The sequence below is a fragment of the Protopterus annectens genome, chromosome 5.part0, assembly GCF_019279795.1.
Source record: "Protopterus annectens isolate FY-2018-M chromosome 5.part0, PAN1.0, whole genome shotgun sequence".
Taxonomy (NCBI): Eukaryota; Metazoa; Chordata; order Ceratodontiformes; family Protopteridae; genus Protopterus; species Protopterus annectens.
In genome coordinates this window covers 529,852,658-529,867,060 of record NC_056735.1, presented here as the reverse complement: position 1 = coordinate 529,867,060, position 14,403 = coordinate 529,852,658, and positions in this window count along the sequence as shown.

Here is a 14,403-nt window from a genome sequence, read left to right as displayed (position 1 = left end):
TGAAAACTTGGACAACCAAGGTTTTAGTGAAGCTTAGCACCGCACAAACATTGGTAGCCATTAGCATATTTATGCAGTGCTTAGCATGGTTGAGCAATACTTACAGAGCACAGCAGTGCAGTATTTCACAAAGCTTTTATTAAATTAAATAAAAATTGTACATTGAACTACAAACATGGCCTGCTTGCGATGGACTTGAACCCCGGACCTACTACACATAAGGTTATAACTCTTCCTATTTAGCTACTTGGATATTATGAACACTGGTATACCTTCACACATACTGCTTGGCTACCTGTTAGTGCTGCTGAGCACAGTGCCATGCTGTGCAAACACACATAACCAAACCTATAAATAATTAATTAAATCTGGTTTCTATTTTTAGATGTCTGGTAGGTGTCAGTTATGTATGTATAAGTAGGGCTCGGTTCTGCGGCACTTTGCGCTGTGCTGTGCAAACGGCAATTACAAAAAAATTACAAAGGAAAAATAAAATAATTACTTATGATAATTGATTATATCTGTTTCTATTTTTACATGTATAGCAGGTATCAGCTGTCTATATGTAAGCATGGCTTGGCATTGCTGTGCTCCATGCCACGGAAACATGTAAAAAATTATAATAAAAAATAAATAAATAAAACCATATAACTTATATATTACACATTCAACACAATTCACAGCATTTCAACAGTGGCAAGGTGCATTACAGGGAGCCTGTACATAACATCTGACCAGGCATCCACAACCATGGATAGCCTCTACACATCACCCTACACTGATTAAACATCCCTGTTCCTATGCTCTCCCTCAGCAGCGCACCATCATTAATATGCAAGAGGTGCTGCTGAGGGGGACCTTTTTCTGTGTACACAGATACATTCCATGCAGGCTGTACATGGTGCCTACACAGAGTTTATTAAATCCTGGGGCTAGTTAAAAAAGGTGTGATATAGAATAAAAAGAAGAAGGAGATTTGCATAAACAAGTAGTACATTTAGTACCTTATGACTGTTTGGAATAATAATAAATGTAAAACAGAGAAACAAAACGTAATAGGAAAAATGTTATATGTGAAATATGAAGAAGTATGGAAAATCAAGGAGGGAAGAAAAAGAAGTAATAAATAAAAGACAGAAGAGAGAATATTAAAATAAAACTAAGTTATAGAAGTCAAATTTAAATAATTTATTGGAAATAGGATGGAAGGTATAATATGCTAATAAAAAAATGTACACTTGAATTCATGAAAATAATTAAAGGAAGAGGTAAAGAATACTGTAAAAAGTAGAGAAAAAGGCTTGAGATGTTTTATGTGTCAGGGGATTTTCTATGGAGATTTTTTCCTCGATGAATTACCGATAAAAGATAATATGAAATATAGAGTAATAGAGGAAAGGAACTGTAAAGTATGCAATGAGAAAATATTGTTTTCTGGGATTAAAAAAATAAAATACTTTGATGAAAGTATAAAAATGTGTATAAATGGAATGATTTAGATTCAGAAATATAAATAAGGGTATGATACTGTATAGAAAACGCGATAAAATATTGTTTGTATCATATGGATTTTGCAAAAAGACAATCCCCAGGGTTTCATAAACTCCGTGCAGGCTCCATGTAGAGCCTACATGGAATGTACCTGGGTACATGGCCACAGATCCCCCTGGGCAGCGCACTATGCATATTAATAATGGAGCACTGACAAGGGAGAGCATAGTTACAGGGATACTGAATCCATGTAGGCAGAAGTGTAGAGGCTTGTCAGATTTTATGTACATGTTGAGGCTCCCTGTACTTTATTTATTTATTTATTTATTTATTTATTTATTTATTTATTTTAAATTTGTTTACCAGGATAGTCTGACTGGATACATGTCCATTTTCGGTGGAGGCCTGGGGAGAAAAGCTCCGAAAAGACATTCAACAAACTGTTACATTTTTACAGTGTAAAACACAAAATAAAACACAAATAAAAGGATTTTACACAGATGTAAACAAACACAAAAACAGATACATAAACAAATGATTAAATTTTTACTCAGATGGAAAATTCTAGACAGTGTTTTTAAGAATTATAGGGTATTGAACGACTAGTAGGCTAACCTTTTAGTAGATCCAAGGAGATCATAGAATTTATAAGTTAAGAAACAATAAAGTGTAGGCAAAAGTCCTCCATGTGCACACAAGTGATGGTTAGAATTAGTCTGGATTAGGACAAGGACATAGCCATCATTTTTTAAAGTACTGAATCAGACTTTTCTTGAAATGAGGTAGAGAGCATTCAGATGTAAGATTAGCAGGAAGAGAATTCCAAGTTTTGCCAACAGAGTTAGCAAATAGAGATTTACCGGCTGTGTTGTTGGATTTCAGAGTTTGAACTAGTAGTCTTTCAGATGAATGAAGTGTGCTAAGGTTACTGTAAGGAGTGATGAGGTTTTTAAATACGGGTGTATTATCTGGTTGGTACAGTTCTTGTGTGCAACTATTAGTTGGTTAATCTGAAGTAGGTTAGGCAGTTCAAGCCATCCTAGTAGATTTAGTTTATAACAGTGATGAGTTCTGTAGGCTGCATCGGTAGCAAATCGAGCAATGTGATTGTAGCTGCTAGAAAGTTTATTAAGGTCAGTTTTGCTGAGGTTTGTAAATAGACGGGAAGCATAGAGGAGGGTGGAGAGTAGATGTGTATGACCAATTACAGTTCTGGCTAATGGCGTTAGGAAGGGCTTGATCCTGTATAGTGAGCCAAGTTTTTTATTAACTGTTTTAATAGTTTTATTTATATGCAGATCAAACTTAAGGTTATTATCTATTGTAACTCCTAACAGTTTGGTTGAGGGATCTGGGGAAATAATGGTGCCATTGTTGAATTTTAATGTAAAGATTATAGAAGCAGACCTGTGAGTGGGTGAGAAAAGCAGCAGTTTGGTTTATTAGGATTTAACATGAGACAACGGTTAAGGAGTCAATTTTCAACTGTGTTAAAAGTATTTTAGTATAGAATCTGCAACTCTTTAGGTGAAGTGTCAGAGCATACTAAAGTGGAGTCATCTGCATATTGAATGCATGTTGCATTTGGGATGACGTTATACCAATTATTGATGAAAATGGAAAATAATAGTGGACCTAGTTTGGAGCCTTGGGATACTCCAAGGGTGATGGGTAAAAGGGTGGATAGTTTGCTCTGCCATAGGACAGCTTGTTGTCTACCACTGAGATATGATTGAAACCATTGGATGGCCTGGTCCTCTAGGGAGATGCATTTCAACATGTGTATGAGTATTTGGTGGTTTACCATACCAAAGGCTTTTGAAAGATCAAGAAAGATAGAAGAGGAAAGTTTATTATTGTTTCAGTGTTGGTTAATGATGTTAGAGAAGGCAAGGAGGGCTGAGGTTGTACTATGGAATGGTCTAAAGCCATGTTGGGTGTTGGCTAAAAGATTATTATGGATAAGATAATTCAGGAGTTGATTGTGGATGCATTTTTCCATAATTTTAGACAAGGGTGACAGAATAGCTATGGGTCTATAGTTTGAAAGTTCAGGAGACCTGCCCCCTTTATGGAGTGGGATGACATGAGATATCTTCCAGATGGAGGGAATAGATGCTTCAGTTATAGTTCTATTGATCAGGATAGTAATGGGGTATGCTATGGCATCTGCAGCTTTTTGTAGATATTCTGCAGGGAGATCAGCGGACAGGGTGGTAAGCTTTAGTTTTTTAAGTAATTTTCGGAACAAAGATGTGCAAACTGGCTTGAAGTTAAAGGGAAGTTGGGAGCAGGGTGTAGTGGCCCAAGAATATGGCCATCCAGGGGATTATTGGTTAGCTAAGTTCTGGATGGTTGTTGTAAAGAAGCTGTTAAAGGTATAGGTAATTTCTGTTGGGTAATTTTTTTGGTTAGAATCCAAGGGGGTAGGAGTGGAGGACTGTCCTGGACTAAAGAGTTTGTTTATACCTATCCAAAACGGTAATAGTTCTTCTTGTCTAATGTGGTGGATTTTTTTGTTTCATTTTGGAGCAGTCTGTATCTAAGTTGATCTATGGGTTTTTTTGTTGTGGTCCCCAAAGTGGCCCAAGCCCTATTTCTAAGTAGCATTTTATGCCCGGTTTCTTTTGAGAGCCAAGAAGCAACTTTTGTTTTGGTTCTAATAATCCGTGCTGATGTATGGGTGTCAAAGATGGATAGGAAATTGGTATTACAGTAATTTACTGCTTCTTCGACTGGTAATTGTTTCAGAACTGAGCAACTGAAAGATTTGAATTCATTTTGGAAATTTGTGCAGTTGACATTTTTATTGTATCTTATTGCTTAAAAAATGGACTGGTTATGGATATCAGCTTTTTGCCTGATTAAATAGGTGAGGAGGTGATCACTTACATCATCAGGCAGGGTCCCACTCTTGTATTTGAGGGGATGGGTGTTAACAAGAATCCAATCCAGAATACTTGCTTTATTGTGGGGTTTACTGGTCCTAGGGGGGATTATATGACCTGTGAAAATCCATAAAGGTTTATGTGGTGAGTGGGGGGTTCTGAGGAACATGTTCCATGCTACTGATGAAATGTGCTATGTATTAATAATTTGTGTTTTAAATGTATAAAGTGTTATGATTGTTTGTTTGTTTTTTAATTGTTTTAATGGCCATTTGTGCAGTGCGGCATGGAGTGCAGCAATGCCAAGTCATGCTTATACATACACACTCACAGATGCCAAACATCTAAAATAGAAACTTGATGTAATTAATAATGGTAACTGGGGTGTGTGTGTGTGTGTGTGTGTGTGTGTGTGTGTGTGTGTGTGTGTGTGTGTGTGTGTGTGTGTGTGTGTGTGTGTGTGTGTATGTGTGTTTAATTTTTTTTTAATCTCTGTTTGTGTGACGCTGCACAGAGCTCAACAAAGCCAAGCTGCTCTTACAAATACACAGCAGACACCTGCCAGACATCTAAAAATAAAAAAACAGATGTAATTATTTATTTCTGCTTTTGTGTATGCCTGTTTAAGTCCATTTGCATGGCATACCATGATTGCTAAGTAGTGTATGTGAAGATATACTACTTTATATACAATCCAGGTAGCTAAATGCATAGAGTGACAGTTTAAAGGTCTGTAAATCCTGGGTTTGAGACCCTAGCACACATACCATTTGTTGAATGCAATGTAAAATGTCTTTTAAATTAAAATCAATATTTTTATATTTGAGAGAGCTGCATAGTGCTAGGCATTGCTTAAACATGGTTAATGGCTAATATTGTTTGTGCATTACTAAGCTTTGCTAAAACCATGAGTGTGCGAGTTTTCACGATGCTCAGATCCACTTAGCTGGTTGTCATGATATTAAACCACCCAGCACTTTTTTGATGGTTGCTAAATGATGTGTAAGGGTGGGAAAACAGCCTATATTAAGGCCAAAAGGTGGGAACTCTGCATTATTTGTTGGAGATGGCTTATCTGTTGATATGCCAGGTGGTCTTGGAGAGAATGCATGCTTTCGGGCTCAGAGATGGGGTGTGCAGGAGTCCAGGGTTTTTGTTGGGCTCCTCATATAGAATTATAAACCAAGATTACTGCAGGATAGTTACCAGGGCTCAGATTGTAAGGCTGAGGCCTGGGATTGGTTGGCCAGGGATTTTACCAGTGCTACTGATATCCCCCACATCAGTGAGCAGTGTCGTCACCACTAAGATGACCTGAAGAGGAGAAAGAGTGGAACATTGGAACCTGGGTCCAAGAGGCTAGGGTGGGGCATGCCCCACAATTATGTAAGTATTTTTCCACTGATTTACCAAAATGCAGGCTGAATGTGTGCAAAACTGATATACATAATGGTGTGCTTCTCTCCCAACAGCTGCAGCTGAGATGACTTCTAATATTCAGTCCCTTGCTGGGCACCTGGCTAGGTTGCATCATGAATGTGGTAAGTATGGATATATTATGTTACCTGTAGGGCAATAAGCAATAAAAAATAAAAAATGCACTGCAATAAAGAATAGACAATAAAAACTATAGTGCAATAAATGGCCAATTACAAATGCAGTGTAATAAATGGGCAATTATAAACTGTGGTGCAATAAATGAACAATAACAACTGTATTGTAATAAACAAGAAAATTATCAGCAATACCAATAAAGTGTTAAGCAGCATTGTGGTTTCCTAAATTAATCTGTACTAATATTTGGAGCATGGCTGTATTAATTGCATGTGTGTTCTACTGTCACTGCAGTCAAGTGTAAAGCTGTAATAGCTCTACAATGCAAAAGGACTGTTCTGTAAAATATTTTTCTCAGCTAATACTATGGTACAAGAATGTCTCCATGCCAATGTCAGATACATAATGCTCATATTTTCTTCCACTCCAGGAACAAAAGCTATATCGCTATATTGAGGTAGTGCACTTTATGAGCAGATAGTGTGTGTAGATTTCACAGATAATTACAAACAATGCCAATAAAGTGTTAAGCAGCATTGTGGTTTCCTAAATAAATCTGGCTTAATATTTGCAATAGGGATGTAGTCATTGCATTTCTGTTATAAGCTGTTGCAGTCAATTGTTATATTATTTGCAGATGTCCCCTTTAGTCACAACTATTGGCTTCTACTCCCATGTTTGCCAATTAAGGCATGATGCCTGCCTAGTTTACTTAATGTACACCAACATGACTCTCAACTGTCATGATTTTTTGTAATGTAATTACAAGTGCCTAATCTGTCTGCTCCATGATTACCACATAAATGATTAGCTGGAATGCTGCATATTTTCAAATCCATTTACATAACACATTGGTAGTTATGTAAGTCCTTATTATGTGAAAATGTTCTGTGTAGTTGTGCACCTGCATTTGTTACTGCTTGGCCCATACTGTCCCATGCTAACAGTTTTACATCAGCTATAGAAGCATTGTATCACTGTACTCACAACTGACACTGCACACCTGTCGAAGTTTGCAGTTGTATTTTGTGTATTAATATTACCCAAAAGGCAACTAATGGTATGTTTTTCTCTCTCCACCCCTTAGCTTCTTTAATTTATTATTATTTATTATTATGATTTAATATTAACATATTTTGTAACTAACTGTTTTACTGGCTTTATGGTTTAATTCATACTGGTTTTGCTGTTAACATACTTACTGTTATGTTACTTAATGCTGTGTTATACATGATATACCTTAATATGTATTTGGATTAATAAATATTGTTATGTTCCATTCTGTTAATACTAACATTGGTTTGGTTAATACTAACTTTAACTTATTGTTATAACTACTTTATTACAGTGCGTCAAGGTCAGCCGGTTCCTCGTGATCTGTCTACTTTGCCTCCTACAGCCATGGAACCAGGTCCCAGCACAATTGGGAATCCAGCCTGGTAGTGCTCTGTCCGCTATCCCTGCACTACCTGTGGCGTCAGGTATTACAGCTGCACTGGATGGGGATGGGCCCCCCTCTGGAAGCGGAGGTGGAAGGAGAGTTGTCACCCATGATGAACTGCTGGGTTTGGTGTACTGGATCATCCACCATGGCTTTAGACAATATCTGCATCAGATGGAGAATATGCTGGTCACCCTGGTGGGGCAGACTTGCCCCAGAGCCCAGCCTCCATCACTGCCACCCACAGGGCAGTGATGGAGCAGTGCTATCAGTCTCATGGGTGGGGATGTGAGTCACTCTGCACCTTGTGGAGGCACATTGGACTGAGAAATCAAAACAGTCTCCCCATCCAAGGTGCTTTCCCCCTTTTGTGTTAGACACCACCCCTGCCTGCTGTCCTCTCTGTCTTGTCTGTCTGCAAAAGCTTCCTCACCTACCCAACTTACCTCCCCCAACATTCCACTATCACCTTAACAAAATGGGCACCAGTCCCAAAGAAAAAATTTCATCCCATACATAGCTCTCCATGTCACACACTGTCCACTAGACACACATAATTTGTTCCAATGGGCTTAATGATACAATTATGGTGTCCTCACCCTTCTCTCTGGGGGTTAGAGTGCAAAGTCAGTTACAAATTCTGTCAAAGTGCATAGTTGTTGCTGTACAAGAAATGGATAGCTGTGGTTCTTTCCTACACTCTTCCTGCACATACCTATCTGCCTTTCACTATATCTTTCCCCCTGCTGGCACTCCATTTCACCACTTTCTTATCTCCCCATTTTTCTTTTCTGTATATATTTCTAGGGTGACGCTGCATGATGTGATGTGTTGTGCAGCTTTGCTAAGCTCAGCTAAATGGAGCTATATTGATATATGTGTTTTGAATAATAAGCATGTACAAAATAAACACCTGTCCCCTACTTCAAACCCATGACCATCGCGGCTGTAGGGTGCTGCATTAACCTGCCATGCCACACAGCTGTTAATTAAAATAAATGGTTTAAGCAAAATGTAGCAATTGCAGGTTACAGTCATTAAGCATGTTTCAGTGGAGCTGAGCATTGTGCCACATTGTGCAAACTTGCCTAACGATTAATGCAAAAATTGGGACTGTACCTTACAGTCTGTTATAATAGTACACTACTAGAAAGCCAACCACATAAGAATGTATGTAAGTGAGGACTCTAATAGCAGGCAAATGTCCCCTTTTATCAGCAACATTTACAAGTGCACCTGCTAAGGAATTACAGGTAAAATACATGTACAACAGGGACCTTGGTGCAAAAATACATCCATATAAAGTCATGCACATAATGATGGCTGTAAAGAAAAATTGTCACAGCCTGTATTTGTGTACTTATCTTTCAAATACACCTGTTGTAACAGTGACTCAGTAGGTCAGTCTGTTAAATTTCTTGCAAGCAGTACATTTTGCCACACACAGTCCTGGGTTCATATCCAATGATGTCTAGCATTTAAATAACATTATTGTGATGCCACCAATTAATCAGTCATACACTCTTTATCCACACAATGCATTACAAATGAAATGTCGAATTGTCACTGATGGAAGTCACAGGCCTGCAGATGGGAACACACTTCACATATCCCTATAGCAAATCTATATGTGCATAAAGTGTCACATCATGCATTAATATGCATCCACAGAGGATTTTACCTCAAGTAATGCAAATGAGACCCACTACTATCAGAGTGCAGTACATAAACCTTTCAAACTCACACTGCACATTAGCACAGCTGGACAACTAACATACACATATGAAGCCCCTGCTTGTAAAAAGGGCTGCCAACATACACCTTCCAAAGGTGTAACAGACTGTAATACGTGGACTGACAGTTGCCCTAATGGTGGACATAATGTATATCTATCCCCTATGTTGCTCAAGGACATGACAAACATGTAGCCTAGTACTCTATTAATGATACTGTTGCCTAACATACTTACCTTAAACACATGCCTTAATTGGAATAAAATGCCTACCCTCACTCTGGCTGTGCCTCTACAACAAGGCTGACACAGCTACCATAGTTACTCCTACAGCTTGTTGTCCACCAAAGAGTTCACACTCTCTGCCTATGCCTATTACCTGCAGCAGCAGCTGCAGCCTGTACCACACACACATGTCTATGTAACAGTAGCTTCTACAGACCTACCCTTTGTCATGACGTATTCTCACCCCAGTAATGTCCAGCACAACATATCAGAAATAGCTTGTAATCTACATGGAAGCCTTATATCTTGTACAGTGGTTGTATGTCATTGGCTGATGATAGTGCAAATCAGCTGTGTTGCCTGCAATTAGCATTTCAGAACCACAGATTGGTTAAGAGGCAATCACCTGCTAATCAGAAGCATATTAAAAGGCAAACATGCTGGCTATCAGGAACCATTCTGTATGAGACTTTCTGCAAACAGAATTCACATTTGCAAAAACTTAAATATCACCACATATCAACAAAGGAGTTATGCACTCCGGCAGGTATGTAAACTTTTTGTTTGCAACAGGATGCAGATGTGTGAATATACTGACAGGGAATAGGGGTTACAGCATTAAGCTTTTCTTAGAACTGTAATAAAGACATGTCATTGATATCCAGATATGTTAAACCTACAGGGGACATAGGTACATAGGTTTATAGGTAGGTACTAGGCTACCTGCCCTATGGCACTTATAAGCCTAGCCAACATGTTGGCTTTCGCCTCCCTTTTAGACTAGATTCCTGAGCTTCTGTCCACCAAGGCCATAGAAGTGATCCCATGAGTAAATTTCTGATTTCCCATCCACTCATCAAGATTTCTCTTGAAGAGGGTCAGCGAGGGGCTCTGCCTAACATGAACTGGAATTCTATTCCAGAGCGAGGGAAGCCTTTGGGATATGAATCTATCCCTCCAGCATGTCCTGTTTATTGTTGTGCTAAGGTTTAAATCCCTGGAGCTTGTAGCTCTAATGGATTTGGTTTTCTTGAGGTGGAGCATGTCCAACAATTCCGGGTTAGACATGGCCTTGAACGTCAGGCAGAGATCTCCTCTGAGTAGGCGGTAAGCAACTGAGTAGAGCTGGAGCTTCTTTAGTCAAGCTGCATAGGGCATCTGTTTGAGGCCCATGATCCTCTTGGTGAGGTATTTTTGAGGTCTCTCTAGCTGTTGCAGGTGTTGGGTAAGGTACATCCCAAATGGGGCATTGTACTCAATTATGGGCCTGATGAGCGATAAGTAGAGGGGCACAAATACATCTCTTGATCTAGATGTGAACCTTTTTGTGATTAGGTGAGCTATATAGAAGGTTTTTCTAACCACTTTGGCAGTGTGATTGCCAAAGGAGAGGTTACTATCCACTTGGGTCCCCAGATCCCTAATTACTTCTTCGGTACTTAGTGGATTACCTCTTATGTGGTAGTTTGTGGGAACTTTGTTTTTTCCAAAGGGGATGACTATGCTCTTTTTGGCATTTAGCTTGAGGCCATGGTTCTGACACCAGGTATCTGTCTCCGTAAGGCCCTTCTGGAGGATGCTTGTGTCAGCCGGAGAGTCTATTATGGCTCCCAGTTTGCAGTCATCTGCAAACATGGTAAGCCCCAGTCCTCCCATGTTTGCCTGTACTTCTGAGAAGTATATACTGAGCAAGATGGGTCCCAGGACTGAGCCCTGTGGATTGCCACTTGTAACCGGTTTAAAGTCGGACATGGCACCCGTGATTCTGACCATGTGACTTCTATCCCTGAGCTAGTTTGCAACCCATCTTGTGACATATGGGTTAATATTTAAGCTGGTAAGCTTATTTATGATGCCAGAGTGGGGTATTGTGTTGAAGGTCTTTGCGAGGTCCAGGTAGGCTGTGTGGACTACCTTTCCCTCATCTATGACTTTGGTAACTGTTTTGAAGAAGTCAACTAGGATTAAGAGGCAAGATCTGCCCTTAACAAAGCCAAACTGGGTGGGGTCCAGTGTTTGGGGGTTCCCTATGTCTTTGTTTATGAGATCCATGATGATACGCTCCATAGCCTTGCAGACCAGGCTAGTCAGGCTTATAGGGCGATAGTTCCCTGGACCCGTTGTGGCACCACCTTTGTGGGGCAGGATCACTGTTGCTGTACACCATTCTTGGGTACATAACCTGTGGTAAGGCTGAGTTGGAATAGTGAATTTATGTGAGGGTTTAGTTCATTTTGGAGCTCGTGTAAGACGCAGCCCGGGATACCATCCGGTCCCATTGATGCTGTGTTTTTTACTTTGGAGAAGGCTGCTTTCACCTGTGTGTCTGTGATGTCTGGGGGATGGCATTCTTCTGGGATAGACACTGGCTCTTTAGGGGGGGATGGGGGGGTAAAGTTTGCACTGAACCTGTCCGCCAGGATGTTGGCAATGTCAGTGGGTTCAGTGTATTTTGTGCCATTTTACACCAGCTCAGAGCATATCTGAGAGTTGCCACCCAGATTTTTGACTTAGCTAAAGAACGCCTTGTGATTATCTTAGAGTCTTTGGCGATTTTTCTTTCAAAGCTAGCGTTTTATGATTTTATGAGGGATCAAAGCTTCTTGCTAGTACTGATCAGGGATGCCTTCCCTTTTTGGAATTTTGCCTTTTCATGTAATAGTTTCCTCCTCCTGTTGTATAGCTTATTTATGGCTGGGGTCCACCAGAGGGGTCTCCTGTTTTTGGAGGAGTGAGTCTTGGTTTTACTCATATATAACAAGGGTGGAATGATTTTTGCCAACTTGGCACACTGGTCTCTTGGGACTGTCCCTTTATACTGGTTGTAATAGCATACTGCTATTTGTTTGGCACTGTTATTTTTACATATTATCAGGGTGGGTTAGCCCTAGGGAGCACAGTACAATAGACTCCAGTCTTGGGTGTATGATCATACAGCAGTATCTGTCATGGCACACATGAGAATAGCTAACTATCGCTAGTATCTTTGTTGTATCCACACACTTAGTATGATTGCACACTCTGGAATATGACATGTATGATTAAGAAGTGGATACTGACAACCATTCTGTTCTCACTGTATCTCTACATAGTGTACTTTCACATATGTGATCCTCACATGTGTTCCCATTCTGTTGTCTTTCAGGACACAAGTATCCAAGATGCCATGCACCTTTTATGGATGTGGAGAATGAGATTATAAAAACACACAAGGCTGAAGTCCAAGCACATCTGGAACAATGGTCAAAAGTTCAAATGAGAGGAACCACAAGTTGAGAAATATAAAAACACCAAGTATTTAATGATTCCAGTAGCAAGGAAACAGTTAGCACTTTCATTTGAACAAGTTTCAAACTTCATCAGACAAACTATTCTACATGCATTCACCTTAAATACCATAACATTTACTTCTATTGGTTAAAAACAGTGTCAGTCATCATGATATACAGCTGAACATAAAACTGTTGCCTCATATGAACCTAAAGCTGTCAACATTACATTAAAAACAATTTAATACAACTAATGTTCAAAAAAGTATATATGTATGTATATTTAAATATATATGGAAATGTATAAATTAATATATAAAACTCTATGTTGTTGCCAGTTGTCAGATAACCCTATTTTTGTTGTTTTAAAACCTTTTTTTTTCAAGTGCTTTTAGTTTCAGTATGGCCGAGATAGAAGTGCGGTCATTGATGCCAGGCCAACTCTCTGCTTGAAAACCATTTTAGCTCATTTATTTCTAACTGTAAACCTCAAGGCTTGTTTTCATCAATAGTGACGTGATCAATTGTTACAAAAGACAATTTATGGTTCACATTTTCAGAAATATGTTTGGCCAATGCATTATTCAGATTGTCATGCTCATAGATTCTTTGACTTAGCTTACGCTCAGTCTTTCCTATGTAGAACCCAGAGCATGAATCACACATGGCCAAATAAACCACTGCTCTGGAATTACAAGAATATTTCCCTTTTATCTGATTCTAATGTTTCTAACAGTTATATTGTCAGTTACTTTTACCATATGACACCATGAGCAAGCTCCACATCTAAAAGTTCCTTGTTTATTTGCATGGAAGGGAACCTGCCTGTTCTTGAATAAATCCTTAATATTATTACCTCTTCTGTATACAATAGCTGGTTTAACCCCTAAGTGCTTCCTGATGTTAGCATCCTCTAACAAAACTGGCCAGTTCTTTTCAAAAATAAAAGTTAAAAACTTAGCGTCCTGGCTAAAAGTTATAGTTAAGGCTTTTTGAAAATCTGGAGGTTGTTGTGTAGTACCATTGCATAGTTCTACCATGGTACTACATGCTATAGTACTTAATGTTCCCTGATACCTGCCATTATCTGATGTAAGTGGAATGGTGCCTAAAATAGGTTGAAAATTACCATTTAGTCTCTTGGTAATGACTTCCATACTTAGTTCTTCCACTAGTTTTGCCGGATAACCTCTTTTCAGGAACATACCACATAGAAACTGACATTCTTTCAAAAACTCTTCATGTGTTGTGACCATGTGAGCAGCCCTGACCAATTGGCCTTTCATAACAGATTTTTTTTTTATATAATGGGTGTTAGCTTGTGAAATGCAGAAAAGTGTTAGAGTATGTAGCTTTTCTATGAATTTTAGACACATATCTGTCACCTTCATCATCTTTCATCAAATTCACATCTAAATAATCAATGCTGCCTGAATCATATTGCAATGTAAACTTTAAGAAACTAGTAGTTTCATTAATATATGACAAGAATTCACATACCTCAGCCTTTTCATACATATTTAAATATACATACATATATACTTTTTTTGAACATTAGTTGTATTAAATTGTTTTTAATGTAGTGTTGACAGTTTTAGGTTCATATGATGCAACAGTTTTGTGTTCAGCTGTATATCATGATGAATGACACTGTTTTTAACCAACGGAAGTAAATGTTATGGTATTTAAGGTGAATGCATGTAGAATAGTTTGTCTGATGAAGTTTGAAACTTGTTCAAATGAAAGCGCTAACCATTTCCTTGCTACTGGAATCATTAAATACTTGGTGTTTTTATTTCTCTC